The sequence below is a fragment of the Bos grunniens genome, chromosome 5, assembly GCF_055505025.1.
Source record: "Bos grunniens cultivar Pamir isolate PY7600 chromosome 5, Bosgru_T2T1.0, whole genome shotgun sequence".
Lineage (NCBI taxonomy): Eukaryota > Metazoa > Chordata > Mammalia > Artiodactyla > Bovidae > Bos > Bos grunniens.
The window spans coordinates 27,395,218-27,415,464 of NC_141169.1; the positions used below are offsets into that span (position 1 = coordinate 27,395,218).

The following is a 20,247-nucleotide window of genomic DNA, read 5'->3' on the forward strand; positions in this document are numbered from 1 at the left end:
CTGTTTGTGAAATCATTTAAATAACTCCTAATGACTGTGTTTAAAAAAAGCCATGTGGATTGAGGGTTGTCTTCATTCAAAACCACTCATAAGAACACAGGCACTCAGTGCTAACACTCCAGTGTGGTCATCGGTCTGCCCTGCACCTATTCAGGCTCACCTTCCCTGTCTACTACACTCTTAGCCTTCATTTTGTTCTTTGTTGAAGTTTTCCACTAAAACATGCTTTCTTGGGTCTCCAAAATTTAAAAGTACAGTTCACTGAGCTGGTCCTCCTTCTGGGCTCATAACTCTTATCTTTGATAAAAATGAATTTTAATGCAGTCTTTGCCAACTCCCCCAGTTACTGTAAACTCTATCCACCATGCTCTTTTTACATACATCCATTAAAGGTATCTAAATATCACATCTCCAGTCAAAGTAATCTTGAGGGCCGGAAGTGATGCCTTTTCCCTATGTATCCTCAAGGCCTAGGATATAGCTCACAGTAAACACTTGATAAATGAAAGGGGAAGCCCAGTCCCCCAAATTCTGAATAGGTCTTCAGATAGTACAACGCCAAGGATTGATTCTCAGCCTTGGGTTGGTTGCCTTTTTCAAGTCAAACCTGATTTTGAAGATACTCTTTGATTTTAGCGATTTCCCATTTAGCAATCTGGTAACAGGAATATTTTACAAATTAAAATATGCAAATGATTCAAAACTCTTCTTTTATAACGTCATTGTAAACTTCCTTCTTGGTAAACTTTCAACAACAGCTGTTAAGAACAAAACACATTGACTAAAATTCTGTTTACCTGTCATACCTACTCTAAGATAAAGAAGCTTTATCTTAGAAAGATAAAAGAATCCCTGACAAGAAAATAAAGTCTCAGAAAATCTTGATTTTTCACATCATGCACATTTCAGGTCATTTACAAAATAATTGGTGACTGGAGAAGATAAATGGATCATCATACATCCCTCAGTCTTTTCAAGACCCTGAAAACCAGGTAACTAAGAACTCTAAGAAGTCAGGTTTCTTTGAGAAGCTCAGAACCTGTTGATGAGAAATTCAGGACAGGCTACAGATATTCTTTACTATTACTATTTAAAGTGACTCATTCTGCATCTTTGCTGGGTTTGTTTCCTTATCTGAGAAGCGTTCAGGTTCATCCCTGCCTGGTACTAAGAAGGCAGCTAGTAACAGTACAACTAGTCCTGGTCCGTGGCTCTGGTGGTCTTGAAGGTGCTGGAGAATAAAGAAAGGCTGGGGGGAGGGGTTTCTTTTTAGAGCTGAGAGGCATCCTCAAGAACCCTAGTTATTGTTGGAGCTGAACTCTGGCCCAACTTTCTGGAATATTCTTTTCTGAAGACTGCAAGAACAGGCCTGACAGTAAACTCAGTTCATGGTCCCTGCAGCTTGAAGAACCCACCTTTTGGCAAATAAAAGCAGAGGTGGTTTAAGGGATAGTGAGAAAGAGGAAGAGAAACTGTCCAGAGACACAATCCATCTGCACTCTTGAGAGCTAGAGGAGGCAAGCTGGAGGCACCCAAGAGATTCAGAGAGGAGTCTGTACCCCACTGTGAAAAAGCCGCTTCACTGAACAGTTAAATCTGACCCCTAGGCACTCCAGCTAAAAACAAACACATAATCAAAACATTTCCCTCACCCCAAATATCTAACCTTTTCTGGCTCCTCTGCTCACCAGTCCTGGAAACCTGTGCTTATTGCCAAGTTACCCTCACCAGTTTCCCCCACCCGCACTCGGCCCCGGACCTCTGCACCCCAAGGGTGAGTGGGGTCCTGCCTGACAGCATTAAAAAAAAAAGTTCCCCTTTTAACCAAAAATGAAGCAGTTTCCTTTTCTCTTTCCTCTCCTGGGACAAGAAGCCCTGAGTTCTCTCCAGAATCCAGAGTTGAGGAAAGAGCTGAGCCACCCCCCAGCTTCCCACTCCCAGTAAGGAGACTGGCCCCGACTGGCTCAACAGGTCTATAAAAAGGACTTGCCCTCCCCGGGCATCCAAAGCCCAGGCTGGAGGAAGGAAGGGGAGGGGACCGGAGGGGGCCGGCCTGGGGCTCGCCCGGTTTCCCCCTCCCACGGGGCCACTCGGAGGGCGGGCGGAGGGCCGGGCTGGGGGTGGAGGGAGCTGGATACATAAACAAACCCGCCTGGGCCACGAGGTACCCAGAGGAGCGGGGTGGGGTTTGCCGGCCTCTGGGACCCAGTCTGGAGCTGGAAGACGGGCGTGCGCCGGGCCTGGGCCTCTCCACCCCCAGTTTCCGGCTAGGGGTGGACCAGCTGGCTCTCCCCAACCGCAAACCCCTCCTTCCTGCTTTGCCCTCCCTCCCTCGAGCCCCAGAAGCCCGCTGAAGCTCCTAGAGACTTAACACCTGACTTTTCCTCTCTTCTTCCGGAAGTTTTCACTGTCCCCTAGGCGAGTGGGTGGTTCCTGTTGGGAAAAGGCTCTGGCACGGCATGTTCATGCCTTCTTGGGATGCCCAGAGAGATGGTGGAGAGGGCCGGAGCTTTACAGGCTTTTGCTTCCAAGAGACGTTTTCCCACCGCTACCCTGAGGCTTGATCCCCAGCCTAGAAGTAACTTTAACCACAGCCTGACTTCTCTCTGCATTCCCCTCCGCCACCATTGTAGGCGATCAGAGGTTCCTGGACAAAGGTCCCTGGGCGTTTTCCACTAAGAGCTTAACCTTCAGCCACTCACAGCTAGTAACTGATACTTGTAGATAGTATAGTGTTTCTTTCTTGTGTGTGAAAGTCACTCAGTTGTGTCCAACTCTGCGACCCCTTGGATTGTAGCCTGCCAGGCTCCTCTGTCCATGGAATTCTCCTGGCCAGAATACTGGAGAGGGTAGCCTTCCCTTCTCCAAGGGATCTTCCCCACCCAGAGATCAAACCCTGGTCTCCTGCATTGCAGGCGGATTCTTTACCACCTGAGCCACCAGGGAAGTCTCTTTCTTACTGATTGGGAAATAAATTTAGGACTTAAGAAGTGTGTCCAACCAAGGTCTCAAGACAGAGTGAGGTGGGACTCCCTGATGCAAATTTTTCTCTAGCATTTCTTTCCCAAAGTGTGGTGGCAGTGAACATTTTTGTATGTTTTCTTTTAATAAATTTTTAGAAATAAATTTAACTACCTATGAAGCCTATCATTTCACAGGTGTTATTGTTTAAGATGAAGAAAAAATAAGTGGTATACTATGGAACAAGAGTGAAGAAGGCAATGGCAACCCACTCCAGTACTCTTGCCTGGAAAATCCCATGGGTGGAGGAGCCTGGTAGGCCGCAGTCCATGGGGTCTCGAAGAGTCCGACACGACTGAGCGACTTCACATTCACTTTTCCCTTTCATGCATTGGAGAAGGAAATGGCAACCCAGTCCAGTGTTCTTGCCTGGAGAATCCCAGGGACGGGGGAGCCTGGTGGACTGCCGTCTATGGGGTCACACAGAGTTGGACACAACTGAAGCGACTTAGCAGCAGCAGCGTGGAACAAGGGGAACCTGATCATGGTAAAGATAAGAAGGTGGCATGTGATGGATGGACCTAGAGATTATTACATTAAGTGAAATAAGCCAGACGGAGAAAAACAAATATCATATCACTTGTATGTGGGATCTAAAAATATGGTACAAATGAACATGTTTACAAAACAGAAATAGACTCAAAGACATAGAAAAAAAAAAAATTACGGTTACCAGAGGGGATAGTGGTGGGGGCCGGGGTGGGGAAGGATAAATTAGAAGTTTTGGATTAACATATACTCACTGCTGCTGCTGCTGCTGCTAAGTCAATCCTGTCTGACTGTGCGACCCCAGAGACGGCAGCCCACCAGGCTCCACCGTCCCTGGGATTCTCCAGGCAAGAACACTGGAGTGGGTATATACTCACTACTATATATAAAATAGATGAACAACAAGGACCTGCTATATAGCACAGAGAACTATACTCATCTTGTAATAACCCATAATGGAAAAGAATCTGAAAAAGAATATATGTATATAAAACAGTCATTTTGCTGTACACTTGAAACTAACAAAATACTGTAAATTAACTAGACTTCAATAAAAATTTTTAAAAAAAGAAGAAAGTAGAATGTGAACGTCGACTGGAGAATTACATGGTAACAATCCTGCTCTCACTGTCTTACTGCAGCTGTTTTTAAGAAGGGAGAATGAGGATACTTGAGTGAGGGGCTAGTCCAGATGATCCACAAGGGTTCTTCCAGCCCTGACATTCTAAACTTTAAAATCAGTCAAAACATATTTAAAGCAGAAACTGCACGTTAGAAGATAAGAAAACCTGAGCTAACAGAGGCAGGAATTTTCTGAGCCACACCACCACCGCCGCCGCCACCACCAAAGATTCCAGAGTAGAAGAGGAAGCTTCCTGCTCTCCACAGTGGAGAGTGCAGGACACAGTGAACAGGTCTTGAAATGGTTTATCTCTCCTCAGTCCTGGGGAATTTTGCCTGGTTAGTCTCCTCATTTCTGCAAGGTGCACACAGCAGGGCTTAAAGGAAGAACTGCCAGTGTGGTATCCCTGTCCCAGAGGACTGGGCCAGTCCAGGCTGCCAGCATCAAGCTGATGATCCTGAGTGGCTCATCCCTGACTTCAACCCACACTGTGTTGCTAAGGGCAGCAACCACGGAGACTGCGGTCCAGTGGGAGCTCAGCCTCCAGATCCATAGATGGTTAACTGCCTGTATCCCCTCAGGCTTAGCTTCCCCCCAGCTAGCTTCAAAAACACAGAACCCCAGACCACCAGCCACGAGCTTTATGTGGCCCTGATGTAAGGCAATAAGAAAAACACTGCTTCACCTAACAAATATTCTTCCCTGAATCTAAGGAATTCTTTAGATCTAATTTCCAGTTTGCAGAAAATGTGGGGGCTGGAGGAACAAGGTAAGTGAAAACACAAAGAAACTAATTAGAAAAATTCCAAAGGCAATTTGGGGTGACTGTTTCTTCAACAAGTCAATGGCATGGAAAAGGAGGAAGAGCTGCTCTTACTTAAAAGAGACTTAAGAGGCAAAACAGTCACAAGCAACATGATCTTACTTCGAACAAAACTACAACAGTAAAAAGATCTTTTGGGGATAGTTGGGAAATTTTGAATATGGACTATTAGGTCATATTAGAGAATGATTAATGGGAAAGACTGAAGGCAGGAGGAGAAAGGGACAACAGAGGATGAGATGGTTGGATGGCATCACTGACTGGATGGATATGAGTTTGAGCAAGCTCTGGGAGTTGGTGATGGACAGGGAAGCCTGGCGTGATGCAGTCCATGGGGTCACAAAGAGTTGGACACAACTGAGCAACTGAACTGAACTGAAGGAATGATTGTTAATTTGGGGGGAAACATAAGAGCATTGGGATTATATGAGAACAAGTTTTTATTAGCAATGCATATTAAAATATTTCAGAATTTAACTCAAAATGTCTGTAAATTATATTAAAATACTTAAAATAATAACTGAGGGAATTCACTAGTAGTTTAGTGGTTATGACTTTGAGTTTCCACTACAGGGGCCAGGATTTGATCCCTGGTCAAGGGAACTAGGATCCCTCAAGCTGCATGGTGAGGCCACACACAAAAAATAATAAGTAAATAAATACTAACTGACCTAAATGTGGCAAATATTAACATAATTACTTTTTTGACCCCACTTCCTGAATAGTAATCATTGTTAAGTCCAGATGATAGTTATATCAAATTCATTTTCTTCACCATTCTGATTTAAATGCTTTTTTAGCAATACAAATAGTTTTTAAACTAATTAAATAATAATAAAATTCCCAATTTTAAATGTTTATTTTTATTATTTGGTTGTGTCAGATATTAGTTGTGGCACACAGGATCTTTTAGTTTCAGTATGTGGGATCTGGTTCCCTGATTAGTGATTGAACCTGGGCCCCCTGCTATGGTTTTTCAAGTAGTCACATATGGATGTGAGAGTTGGACCATAAAGTAGGCTGAGCGCTGAAGAACTGATGCTTTTGAACTGTGGTTGTTGGAGAAGACTCTTGGGAGTTCCTTGGACTGCAAGGAGAGCAAACCAGTCAATCCTAAAGGAAATCAACCCCAAATATTAATTGGAAGGACTGATGCTGAAGCTCCAATACTTTGGCCACCTGATGCAAAGAGCCGATTCATTGGAAAAGCCCCTGATGCTGGGAAAGATAGAAGGCAGGAGGAACAGGAGATGACAGAGGACAAGATAGTCGGATGGCATCAGCAACTCGATGGACATGAATTTGAGGAAGCTCTGGGAGATGGTGAAGGATAGGGAGGCCTGGCGTGCTGCAGTCCATGGGGTTGCAAAGAGTCGGACATGACTGAGCGACGAACAACAACAACCCCTGCATTGGGAGCATATACACTGACCACCAGGGAAATCCTCACTTCTCCTTTTATGGCTGAAGTCTCAGGCCCATGATCTCCTTTCCTTACTGCAGGAGTTCACACTTCTTTGGTTATTCTCTTTTGCCCCTGCTTTATCAGCCTATGGCATAGTACCAAAGATGTGCCACCTCTGGCCATGTCTCTCTTGTATTTGTTGATTTAGAAGAAGGGAGTAGAAATCTGAGGCTCCTCCCGTGGCGCCTTTTTAGAATCCTTTTCTGGGTGGTGGTAGTAGAATTTGAGGAAGATACTCTTCCCTGCACAGCAGCCACCCATGTGTGAGCCAGTCAGCATCACAGCATCTATCACACACTGTGGCTAACCCAGAAAAGTAAAGGACTCAGGGGAAAAAATGGAGTGATTTCCCGAGGGGCAGGCTTCTGACCAAGGCTGAAGAGGGAGGCACTAAGCTGGAGAACTTCCTGCCTCCCAGTTTGTGTGATTATCCCCCACCAAGGAATTTCTTGGTGGTCCACTGGTTAAGATGTATCTGTTTTCACTGCCAGGGTCCCAGGTTTGATCCTTGGTCAGGGAACTGAGATCTCACAAGCCACACAGCCAAAAATAAAAAATAATTGTATCCCCCACCATTCCTTGCTCCCCAAACGAACGCTAGTCTCTCTACTGTGCACTTTTATTCAGAGTTGAACGTTTCTATACAAGATAGAGCTGTAGACACTGGGGAAGATGAAACAAAGGAGACATGGTCCTCCCTTAAGGAAATCATGGCTTAGTAGAGGAGGCTGACTCATACTCAGCTAATTATAACATCCTGTCTCAAAGGTGTGCTTGCGTGCATGAATGCTTAGTCCCTCAGTCATGTCTGACTCTTTGAAACCCCATAAACTGTAGTCCTCCAGGCTCCCCTGTCCATGGAGTTCTCCAGGCAAGAATACTGGAATGAGTTGCCATTTCCTCCTCCAGGGGATTATATCCTATCTTACAGGCAATGAAAAAGATATGTACACAAAGGATCCTTTTTTGGGGGCCTACCTGTGCAACTTGTGGGATCTTAGTTCCCCTACCAGTGATTGAACCTGGGCCCTCTGCAGTTAGAGTAAGTGAAGTCACTCAGTCGTGTCTGACTCTTTGCAACCCCATGGACTGTAGCCTACCAGACTTCTCTGTCCATGAGATTCTCCAGGCAAGAATCCTGAAGTGCTTTGCCATTTCCTGCTCCAGGGGATATTCCCGGCCCAGGGATCGAACCCGGGTCTCCCGCATTGCAGGCAGACACTTTAACCTCTGAGCCACCAAGGAAGCTCTCTGCAGTTAGAGTGCAGAGTCCTAACCATTGGACCACCAGGGAATTCAGAAAAGGATTCCATTATGAGGGACCTTGTGCTCAGTTTTCTCCCCAACAAACTTGTACTCTCTTCAGACCTCTACCATCCTCAGTCATTGAGTCTCATCTTCTGTCATCAGTCACTGAGTCCCATCAATCTTATTCCACAAATATCTCAATTTCATCCCTTCCTCCCTCTCCATATCCTTAGCCACTATCTTAGGTGAACCCAACATTGTTTACTTGTTACTACAGACAATGGATTCCTTATCTCCAAGTTGACCCTCTTCAAGATAAGCCCCAGGGAGTCTTATATTGATAAGAAATAGCTCATCATCAGTTCAGTTCAGTCACTTAGTCTTGTCCCACTCTTTGTGACCTCATGGACTGTAGCACGCCAGGCTTCCCTGTCCATCACTAACTCCCAGAGTTTACTCAAACTCATGTCCTTCAAGTCAGGGATACAATCCAACTTTCTCATCCTCTGTTGTCCCCTTCTCCTCCTGCCTTCAGTCTTTCTCAGCATCAGGGTCTTTTCCAATTAATTGGCTCTTCACATCAGGTGGCCAAAGTATTGGAGCTTCAGCTTCAGCATCAGTCCTTCCAATGAATATTCAGGACTGATTTCCTTCAGGATTGACTGGTTTGATCTCCTTGGAGTCCAAGGGACTCTCAAAGGTCTTCTCCAACACAACAGTTCAAAAGCATCAATTATTCAGCACTCAACCTTCTTTATGGTTCAACTCTGACATCCATACACGACTACTGAAAAACCATGGCTTTGACTAGACGGACCTTTGTCAGCAAAGTAATCTCTCTGCTTTTTAATATGCTCTCTAGTAGGTTGGTCATAGCTTTTCTTCCAAGGGGCAAGCTGCAGTCACCATCTGCAGTGATTTTGGAGCCCAAAAAAATAAAGTCTGTCACTGTTTCCATTTTTTCCTCATCTATTTGCCAGGAAGTGATGGGACCGGATGTCATGATCTTATTTTTTTGAATGTTGAGTTTTAAGCCAGCTTTTTCACTCTCCTCTTTCACTTTCATCAAGAGGCCCTTTAGTTCCTCTTCGCTTTCTACCATGAGGGTGGCGTCATCTGCATGTCTGAAGTTATTGATATTTCTTCCGGCAATCTTCCAGCTTGTGCTTCATTATCAGTACAAGTCAATCAAATCTTTTCAGGATTAACCTTTCACCTAGAGAGCAAAGCTCTCCCACTCAACTATCATTCATAAAATATGTCAAATGGTTTGCTCCATGCCATCGTATTTACACACATACAGATGTGTGCCTGGAGTGGCCTTCCTTGTACTAGTAGTTCAAGAACTCAATTTCTGGGAATTCTCTGGTGGTCCAGTGGTTAAGACTCTGGACTCTCACTGCCAAAGGCCCAGTGGAGAGAAGTGAATTGGGTCTTGGAGCCACAGATCAAAGTTCATATCCAGGCTTAGAAGGTATGTAACTTGAGGCAAGTAACTTTTTGGAGCCTTAATTGCTCATCTATAAAATGAGAATATTATTACTTATCTGGAAGAGTTGTAGAGAAATTAAGTGGAAATGTAGACAATCTTTTTTGCTTTCGTTGTGGGGTTGGTTTCTTTCTTTCTTTCAATCTGCTTGGTTTTTGTTTTTACTACTCAAGTAATACATGACATCAGGTCTTTGTATAAGATTTGAGACAGTCAGTTTGCTCCCATCATTAACCTACCCTGCCCCCCCCCACATAATAGATAGTAAATATCTGGCTTTTTAACTTTTTATTTTATACTGGAGTATAGTTGATTAAAGTAACTCAGATGGTAAAGAATCTTCTGCAATGCAGGAGACCTGATTTCAATTCTTGGTCAGAAAGATCCCCTGGAGAAGGGCTAGGCTACCCATTCCAGTATTCTTGGGCTTCCCTGGTGGCTCAGTTGGTAAAGAATCTGCCTGCAAAGCAGGTTTCGATTTGGGTTTGATCCCTGGGTTGGGAAAATCCCCTTGAGGAAGAAATGGCAACCCACTTCAGTATTCTTGCTTGGAGAAACCTCATGGACAGAAGAGCCGGGCAGGCTACGGTCCATGGAGTCTCAAAGAGTTGGACATAACTGATCAACTAAGCACAGCACACGGCATTTAGGACAGTGGAGAGCTGTACAGCATAATGGTTCAGAGTACAGATTCTGGAGACGGGTGCGAATCCTGGCTCTGTAGCTATTATGACCTTGGGCAAGTCACTTAACCTCCTTTTCTTCCTTATCTATAAAATGAGGAAACAAGAGTATTTAGTGGGTGGAATGGTTGAAGTATGGTAGGAATCCCAGCACACAGTTAAGTACATGTCAGTATTATCAGTATGAAAGTAAGTGAAAGTGTTGGTAGCTCAGTCTTGTCCCAACTCTTTGCAGCCTCATAGACTGTAGCCTGCCAGGTCCCTCTGTCCATGGAGTTCTCCAGGAAAGAATTGCAGAGTCAAGACATATTTAAAATTTTGATACACTGCCAAATTATCTAACAAAAATATTTCCAGTTGCACTCATATCAACACTGTGAAAGTGATAATTTCCCTGAATTCTCAAGCAATTTTTAAAATTGCTGTTGGGACTTCCCTGGAGGTTCAGTGGTTAAGACTCTGCACTTCCACTGCAGAGGCCAGGGGTTCCATCCCTGGTTGGGGAATTAAGATCCCTAATGCCTTTAGGCTAAAACATTACAAACAAAAAAAAAAAGAAAACTGTTTGTCAATCTAACAATTCCATTATTGAAATTTGTTTTTTCCTGATTAATTGAGATTTACAAGAACAGGTGTCTTCTGTTATTGTGCATTTGTATTTTGTCCTCTGTGAGTTGTCCTTTATGTACCTTGTCCATTTTTCTATTGAATCCTTTGACTTAAGCTCTTATGTATATGCCATATTCTTTGTTAACAATATGTCAAATATTTTCTCCCTGTCAGTTGTCATGTTTTTGTTTGCTTGCTTTTGAGATAGAAGACAATCAACTTCAGTGAGGTATAATTTTTATACAATAAAATGCATTCATTTTAAATGTGCATCTTGATGAGTTTAGACAAAGGTATATATCCATGTAACCATCACAACAATCAAGATACAGAACATTATCCTAAATAGTTTCCCATGCCCCTTCCCTTTGAACAATCCATGCCAACTCCCCTCTCGCCTCAGTCCGTGGGCAGCCACTGACTTGCTTTCTGACTTCTAGAATTGATTCTAGAAAAAATTATATTTATCTTGTCTAGGGTTTCCCCAGAATATAATTGTACACTATGTACTTTCTTTTTTGCCCTAGCTTCTTTCTTCAACATAATGGTTTCAAAATTCTTCTACATTGTTGGGTGTATCAGTAGCTTATTTGCTATTATTACTTAGTAGTATTATGGTGGAGAAGGCAATGGCAGCCAACTCCAGTACTCTTGCCTGGAAAATCCCATGGATAGAGGAGCCTGGTAGGCTGCAGTCCATGGGTCGCGAAGAGTTAGACATGACTGAGCGACTTCACTTTCACTTTTCACTTTCAAGCATTGGAGAAGGAAATGGCAACCCACTCCAGTGTTCTTGCCTGGAGAATCCCAGGGACAGGGGAGCCTGATGGGCTGCCGTCTCTGGGGTCACACAGAGTCGGACACGACTGAATCGACTTAGCAGCAGCAGCAACAGTATTATGGTAAAGATATGTTTGACTTTATAGATCAGATCAGTCGCTCAGTCATGTCCGACTCTTTGCAACCCCATGAATTGAAGCACACCAGGCCTCCCTGTCCATCACCAACTCCCGGAGTTCACTCAGACTCATGTCCATCGAGTCAGTGATGCCATCCAGCCATCTCATCCTCTGTCGGCCCCTTCTCCTCCTGCCCCCAATCCCTCCCAGCATCAGAGTCTTTTCCAGTGAGTCAACTCTTCGCATGAGGTGGCCAAAGTACTGGAGTTTCAGCTTTAGCATCATTCCTTCCAAAGAAATCCCAGGGCTGATCTCCTTCAGAATGGACTGGTTGGATCTCCTTGCAGTCCAAGGGACTCTCAAGAGTCTTCTCCAACACCACAGTTCAAAAGCATCAATTCTTCGGTGCTCAGCCTTCACAGTCCAACTCTCACATCCATACATGACCACAGGAAAAACCATAGCCTTGACTAGACAAACCTTTGTTGGCAAACTAATGTCTCTGCTTTTGAATAAGCTATCTAGGTTGGTCATAACTTTCCTTCCAAGGAGTAAGCGTCTTTTAATTTCATGGCTGCAGTCACCATCTGTAGTGATTTTGGAGCCCAAAAAAATAAAGTCTGACACTGTTTCCACTGTTTCCCCATCTATTTCCCATGAAGTGGTGGGACCGGATGCCATGATCTTCGTTTTCTGAATGTTGAGCTTTAAGCCAACTTTTTCACTCTCCACTTTCACTTTCATCAAGAGGCTTTTGAGTTCCTCTTCACTTTCTGCCATAAGGGTGGTATCATCTGCATATCTGAGGTTATTGATATTTCTCCCGGCAATCTTGATTCCAGTTTGTGTTTATTCCAATCCAGCGTTTCTCATGATGTACTCTGCATATAAGTTAAATAAGCAGGGTGACAATATACAGCCTTGACGAACTCCTTTTCCTATTTGGAACCAGTCTGTTGTTCCATGTCCAGTTCTAACTGTTGCTTCCTGACCTGCGTACAGATTTCTCAAGAGGCAGGTCAGGTGGTCTGGTATTCCCATCTCTTGAAGAATTTTCCACAGTTTATTGTGATCCACACAGTCAAAGGCTTTGGCATAGTCAATAAAGCAGAAATAGATGTTTTTCTGGAACTCTCTTGCTTTTTCCATGACCAGCAGATGTTGGCAATTTGATCTCTGGTTCCTCTGCCTTTTCGAAAACCAGCTTGAACATCAGGAAGTTCACGGTTCATGTATTGCTGAAGCCTGGCTTGGAGAATTTTGAGCATTACTTTACTAGCGTGTGAGATGAGTGCAATTGTGCGGTAGTCTGAGCATTCTTTGGCATTGCCTTTCTTTGGGATTGGAATGAAAGCTGACCTTTTCCAGTCCTGTGGCCATTGCGGAGTTTTCCAAATTTGCTGGCATATTGAGTGCAACACTTTCACAGCATCATCTTTCAAGATTTGGAATAGCTCAACTGGAATTCCATCACCTCCACTAGCTTTGTTCGTAGTGATGCTTTCTAAGGCCCACTTAACTTCACATTCCAGGATGTCTGGCTCTAGGTCAGTGATCACACCATCGTGATTATCTGGGTCGTGAAGATCTTTTTTGTACAGTTCTTCTGTGTATTCTTGCCATCTCTTCTTAATATCTTCTGCTTCTGTTAGGTCCATACCATTTCTGTCCTTTATCGAGCTCATCTTTGCATGAAATGTTCCTTTGGTATCTCTGATTTTCTTGAAGAGATCTCTAGTCTTTCCCATTCTGTTGTCTTCCTCTATTTCTTTGCATTGATCGCTGAGGAAGGCTTTCTTATCTCTATTTGCTATTCTTTGGAAATCTGCATTCAGATGTTTATATCTTTCCTTTTCTCCTTTGCTTTTCGCTTCTTTTCTTTTCACAGCTATTTGTAAGGCCTCCCCAGACAGCCATTTTGCTTTTTTGCATTTCTTTTCTATGAGAATGGTCTTGATCCCTGTCTCCTGTACAATGTCATGAACCTCATTCCGTAGTTCATCAGGCACTCTATCTATCAGATCTAGGCCCTTAAATCTCTTTCTCACTTCCACTGTATAATCATAAGGGATTTGATTTAAGTCATACCTGAATGGTCTAGTGGTTTTCCCTACTTTCTTCAATTTAAGTCTGAATTTGGCAATAAGGAGTTCATGGTCTGAGCCACAGTCAGCTCCTGGTCTTGTTTTTGCTGACTCTATAGAGCTTCTCCATCTTTGGCTGCAAAGAATATAATCAATCTGATTTCGGTGTTGACTTTATAAGAAACTGCCAAATTGTTTTCTAAAATTGCTGTCTTTTATTTTGTTTTAATTTTATTTATTTATTTATATTTATTTTTGGCTACAATGGGTCCGCGTTGCTACACTGGGGCTTTTTCTGGTTCCTGTGAGTGGCGGCTACTCTCTAGTTGCAGTGCGTGGGTTTTCTTTGCTGTGGCTTCCGTTGTTGTAGAGCACAGGTTCTAGAGCATGGGATTCAGTGGTTGTGGTACACAGGCTTAGTATGCCCCTTGGCATGTGGAATCTTCCTAGACCAGGGATCGGACTCATGTCCCCTGCATTGGCAGGTGGATTCTTAATCACTGGACCACTGGGGAAGTTCTATTTTACATTTTTAAACAGACATAAATACTAGATACTAACCCTTTTAAAAAAGTATTAGACATATTTTCTTCTATCAGTTGCCTTTTAATTTTGTTATTGTTTTTTTTTTTTTTATTTTGTTATTGTTATCTAGGCAATAGGACCTATTTTTTAACAGATCAAATCCATCTTTCTTTTTGTACTTTGTGTGTGTGTATTCAATCACTCAGTCATGTCCAGCTCTTTTCTACCTTATGAACTATAGCCCGCCAGGCTCCTCTGTCCATGGGATTTTACAGGCAAAATAGTGGAGTGGGTTGCCATTTCCTACACCAGGGGATGTTCCCAATCCAAGAACAGAACCCACATCTCTTATGTGTCCTGCATTGACAGGTGAATTCTAAAGGTCCATCTAGTCAAAGCTATGGTTTTTACAGTGGTCATGTATGGATGTGAGAGTTGGACTATAAAGAAAGCTGAGCACTGAAGAATTGATGCTTTTGAACTGTGGTGTTGGAGAAGACTCTTGAGAATCCCATGGACAGAAAGGAGATCAAACCAGTCCATCCTAAAGGAAATCAGCCCTGATTATTCATTGGAAGGACTGATGCTGAAGCTGAAACTCCAATATTTTGGCCACCTGATGTGAAGAACTGACTCATTTGAAAAGACCCTGATGCTGGGAAAGATTGAGGGCAGGAGAAGGGGACAACAGAGGATGAGATGGTTGGATGGCATCACCAACTCAATGGGCATAAGTTTGAGTAAACTCCAGGAGTTGGTGTTGGACAGGGAGGCCTGGCATGCTGTAGTCCATGGGGTCACAAAGAGTCAGACACAACTGAGCAACTGAACTGAACCTGGGAAATCTTTGGGTCGTATTTACCAAGTATCAGCAGCACTTGGACGTGCTGGCACAAAATAGACTCTCAGTTAGTGTTTACTGGATGACCCAACAAGAGTGAGTAGTTACACTGCCATTCTGCAGGAGTTAGTAAATACAGTTCAATTCCAATCCTTTAGCTAAAGCAAACTAGTCACAGAGGATGGATTTAAGCATCAGTAAAAGACTCCAAGAGGAAGATCCCCTGAAGTAGGGAAGGGCAACCCACTCCAGTGTTCTTGCCTGGAAAATTCCATGGACAGAGCAGCCTGGTGGGCTACAGTCCATGGGGTGGAAAAGAGTCCAACAGGACTGAGCACACAAGACCTTGCCAGTTGTTGCCCTGCTGCAGATCATCAGTGTGAAAAGACTCCAGGATATCATCTGCAAAGGAGAGGCTGATAAGATTTGGGAACACCCAAATCTAATCTTGGCTCCACTGTATATCCACTTAGAGTATTTTTTTAAAAGTTTATCTGATTATACTACACTCCCCTGCTTAAACCTTTTCTAGGCTTTCCGGCACCCTTGGGATAAAGTCTCCCAACTTTAACTTGTCTAAGTTGGGAGACTCTAAGTCTGTGAGTCAACTAGGCTTCAAGTTTGGTCTCCATTTCCCTCTTCCCGTCCATACATGTTTTCAGTTCTTCCCACATACCATGATCTTCCCCCAGCCATTGTCCTACTTCCGCTACTCCTTCTGCCTGGAGCACTCCTCTCTCCCTCCGCCCCCAACTAACTTCTAGTGTTCTTTCTGCACTCAGTTTAACTCTTAACTCCTGGGGAAACCTTCCTTCTCCAACTCCTGAAACAGGAGTTTCTATAACCCTGTAATTATTTGTTCAACTTTTGTCTTCCTCCCAAATTGTAAGCTCCACCAGAGAGAAGATTGTGCTGCTCTTACTTGCTTCTTTGTCTCCACTGTCTTCTAGAGTGCCTGACTCATAATAGACACTTGATGAAGGTTGAATGGATAAATGCATTAAAGGTGAGCTGGGAGTAGGAGGAATTGTAGGATTCATTAAGAAGTCTGGATTTTATCTTGGGGGTAATGGAAGTCATTAAAAGATTTGAAGCAGAAGAGTAAAACATAAAAGGCTCAATCAGTCCCACTAGGCTGAGATGAAATATTCAGATAACTGAACAATAGAAATTGCACAGTGATAGAGTAAACACATAGAAAATGTTAGTCACTCAGTGTTAAAGTGTTAGTCCAATTCTTTATGACCCCATGGACTATAGCCTGCCAGACTCCTCTGTCCATGGACTTCTTCAAGCAAGAATACTTGAGTGGATAGCCATTCCTTTCTCCAGGGGATCTTCCTGACCCAAGGATCTAACTCAGGTTCCCTGTAGTGCAGGCAGATTGTTTACTGAACCACTTTTCACTTTCTTTTTCTTTTCTTTCAGATAATTGGACAATAGAAATTTCACAGAGATTAACACATAAGGGGACCCTAATCTAGCCTGGATACCCTGAACTGAGTTGGAGTTCATGATTCTTAACTTACCTGTGGATCTTTTAAAAACCACTCATACATGACCCCACTCCATTCCAATAAAATCAATTGGAATGATTGATTGGGGTTGGTTGAGGCTGAGATATCTATACCTTTTTTTTCAAAGTTATTATAAAATATTGATTATATTCCCTGTGCTGTGTGTTACAATCCTGTGACTTATTTCTTTTATAACTGATAGTTTGTACCTCTAGGTATCCTTCGCCTCTGCTAACCACTAGTTTTTCCTCTGTACCTGTGAGCCTCTTTCTGTTTTATTTACTTGTTTTGTTTTTTTAGATTCCACGTATAAGTGAAAACATACAGTATTGGTCTTTCTCTGTGTCTATACATTTTTAAGGCTTGTAAAGTCATTTCAATGTGAAGCCAGAGTTGGAAACCAGTTATAAGGATATTTCAGACAGAGCAAAGGCAAAATAGCTAAGTAACACTTAAGTTCTAGACATAGACTTGGACTTTATCTTCTAGATTATGGAGAATTTTGAAGTATTTTAAATGGGAAAATGAGAGTCCAGAACCTATAATTATTAACTTTGTCAATCTAGGTACAAAGAGTCAATAAGTTAATCATATTTTTTGGTTCATAGTGAAATAGGAGGGAAGACGATAGGGCACAATCTTTAAAAGAATGATATATTATGGCTATGAGGTTAGAGATATGTTGTAGGAAGGGGGACCCCTTCCAGGGCCCCAAGAGTGGGCTCTTGCCTAATACTCGGAAAAGAATTGTCCAAGGAGACATGCTTGCTGACAAAGCAAAAGACTTTATTGGAAAGGGCCCCCTGGGTGGAGAGCAGTAGGGTAAGGGAGCCCAGGAGAACTGCTCTGCCTCGTGGCTCGCAGTCTCGGGTTTTATGGCTTTGGGATTGGTTTCTGGATTGTCTTTGGCCAATCATTCTGACGCAGAGTCCTTCCAGGTCGTGCAGTCATTGCTCAGCCAAGATGGATGTCTGCGAGAAGGATCGCAGGAGGTGATCCGACACGTGATGTCTTCTTTTGACCTTTCCCCAGTTCTCCCGATTGGTGGTGGCTTGTCAGTTCCATGTTCCTTACCAGGACCACCTGTCATAAAATAACTCACACAAATGGTTACTATGGTGCCTGGCCAGGTTTGGCGGTTTCAGTGTGCTTTCCCTAACAGCTAGATGGGCCCCTGGCTGGCCAGCTGATGTTTGTTAAGTGAAGTAAAATTGAAGCTTTGTTCTCACCCAGACACTTCAAGGACAAAGCTAGTGGCAGAAGCTGAGCTCTGCTGGAATGAATAGATAAGATGAGCACTCCTGAGATCAAGGAAAACTTCCCTGTCTACACATACTCAGGAAGGCTCCTTGAGGGATCAGAAAGGGAGGCAGTGCAACCCCATAATAAGTGTGGACATACCCACAGGGCTCTGCAGTGGGATCCATTTTAACAAAAAGTTGCAAATGTATATTGGGGAGAAATCCTAGAACAGATTAGGTGTGAAAAAAGAAAGAAGATAATTGACCAAAGGTAAACAAATACCTGGAAAGACGATCTTAAATAAATGACTTTTTAAAATATTTTTATTTATTTATTTGACTGCATCAGGTCTGTTTCAGCAGGCCAGATCCTTTAGCGGTGGCATGTGGAACCCTGTTCCCTGACCAGCGACTGAACACGGGAACACTTCATTGGGAGTGCAGAGTCCTAGCCATTGGACCACTCAGGTAAGTCCCTATAAAAGAGATTTAAATCACCTCTTGAGCTTTCCTGATGGTCCAGTGGCTAAGACTCTGCACTCCCAACGCAGGGGGCCCATATTCAATCCCTGGTCAGGGAACTAGGTCTGGCATACCACAACTAAGTTTCCACACGCCGCAACTGAAGATGGAAGATCTCACGTGCCGTAACTAAGACTCAGTGCAGCCAAATAAATAACAAATTTTTAAAAATAAATCACCTCTGTATTACTGCACTCCACCTCATCAGAGAGGATGCCCATACATTTCTCTCTGGATGTGTATTTCTGCCTTGCTTTTTACTTAAATAAAACAATCTTCTCAATGTGTTCTCACACTTGTAATGTGTCTCTGATGATGAAGGTTTTACAATTTCTGCCTCCTTGAAACATTTTTGCTTTCAAACAGGAGAAAGAGCCAGGGCCACTTTGCTTCTAGCCTCTAGCCCTTGGTGGTTTAGTAGCTAGGATTCCTGATTTCCACTGAGGCTACCCTTAGTTCCTGGGCAGGGAACTAAGATCTCTCTTCAGGACTGCTCACTGTAGTTTCTTTAAGATCAGTTAGAACCAAAGAGGTTCAAGATAACAGAAGATTTAACATCCAGTAGACCTTAGGCCTCATTATATGCTCATCGTAATACCTTTGCTGTTGTCGTCATTCAGTCGTGTTGGACTCTTTGCAGTCCCATGAACTGCAGCATGCCAGGCTTCCTGGTCCTTCACTATCTCCTGGAGTTTGCTCAGACTCATGTCCATTGAGTCAGTGATACCATCCAACCATCTCACCTTCTGTTGCCCCCTTCTCCTCCTGCCCTCAATTTTTGCCAGCATCAGGGGTTTTTCCATATGCAATACCTTTTTGCATATGCTAAATAACACACCCACCAGTGGCATGACAGCTCTGAGGCCAACCATAAAAGGCCAAAAGTGGGTGGTGGCCCAGTTCCTAGAAATCTCCGCCCCTTCTCTGAACTAACTGGAATAATCCTCCCACTCAGCCTGTGTTCTGGCTGGGTTTGAGTTCTGGCCCCTGGGTTCAAGTCCCATTTGAGGTGCATGGTTTTTCAGTAGTACACTATCATGACAGTTAATAAAGAGAAACCTCATTCAAAATGGAGTCTGGAAGTGAGAAGAGGGAGCTCTCACACCCTATCACTTACTATTACCAGCAGGAGGAAGAGTTTCTCCTTGCCCAGCAACAGCTCAGCCAATGACAAGCCACAGCACTCAACTCCCAGGGTCCCTCAATAGACTCTTTGTAACAGGCGCTCTATATAAAGTAGGGGTCCTCTCCTTCTCTGTGCTTACCTGTGGGTCACCATAGATTGCAGGCCACCGTAGACTGCTTGTCCTGAATTGCAATTCTTTGCTGTTTCAGAACAAACCTATTTTGATGGTAAAATAACTATTTTATTTAGGTTAACACTGTCATCATTTGAGTTCATACAAGACACCTCTCCATTTTATTTTTTTCCTGTCTTCATTCCTAAGCCCTCTCCCTCCTCCTTATAAGCATCATTCTAATGTATTTCTTTGTCCCTGAATATATATACATGTTTGTTTTGTGGATTTGTTTAATTTGCACGTAGAATTTAATTGTGCTATAATGTTTTATCACACAACACTTTAGATTTATCCATGTTACAATAGATATGTCTAGTTCATCACTTCTGTTGAACAGGCTTCTTCTCTTAGGGATAGAGAAAACAGCTTCCCAATACCAAAAGGTTTTCATGAATATCCTCACCCATGTTCCCTTTTGTTCCTGGCAATATTTTCTCATGGTGATAGTTTTAAAATAAAAATGTGGTTGAAACTTCCATGGAGGTCCAGTGGTTAAGATTCTGCACATCCACGGCCCGAGGCACAGTTCAATCCCTGTTAAGAGAACTAAGATCCTTGATTGTGGTGTCACACAAAAAGGAGAAAGGTATGTATGGGGAGGGAAGAAACGGAACAATACTTACCTAATTGATAAGGTATTTGTAAATATCAAATGAGTTGCTGCAGGGGAAGTGCCACTACAGCTTGGAAAGAACTGTGAAAACAATTTTATTGATAGACTGTCTTTTAAGGTTTTTTTTTTTTTCTCCTCACAGCAAGCGTTACATTTATTTTAGCTAGACTTGAGAAAGTGAAAGTGAAGTCACTCAGTAGTGTCAGACTCCTTGTGACCCCATGGACTGTAGCCTGCCAGGCTCCTCCATCCATA

At 43.3% G+C, this 20,247-nt stretch overlaps 1 long non-coding RNA gene across 1 annotated transcript; it reads right to left on the reverse strand.

Annotated features, from left to right (window-relative positions):
* Nucleotides 1-17,080: 17,080 nt before the first annotated feature.
* Nucleotides 17,081-19,211, reverse strand: LOC147371507 (uncharacterized). Its single transcript, XR_015163609.1, has 2 exons — nucleotides 18,677-19,211; nucleotides 17,081-17,398 (listed from the first exon to the last, which is right to left on the reverse strand). It is a non-coding gene; the product is annotated as an uncharacterized LOC147371507 (long non-coding RNA).
* Nucleotides 19,212-20,247: the final 1,036 nt, after the last annotated feature.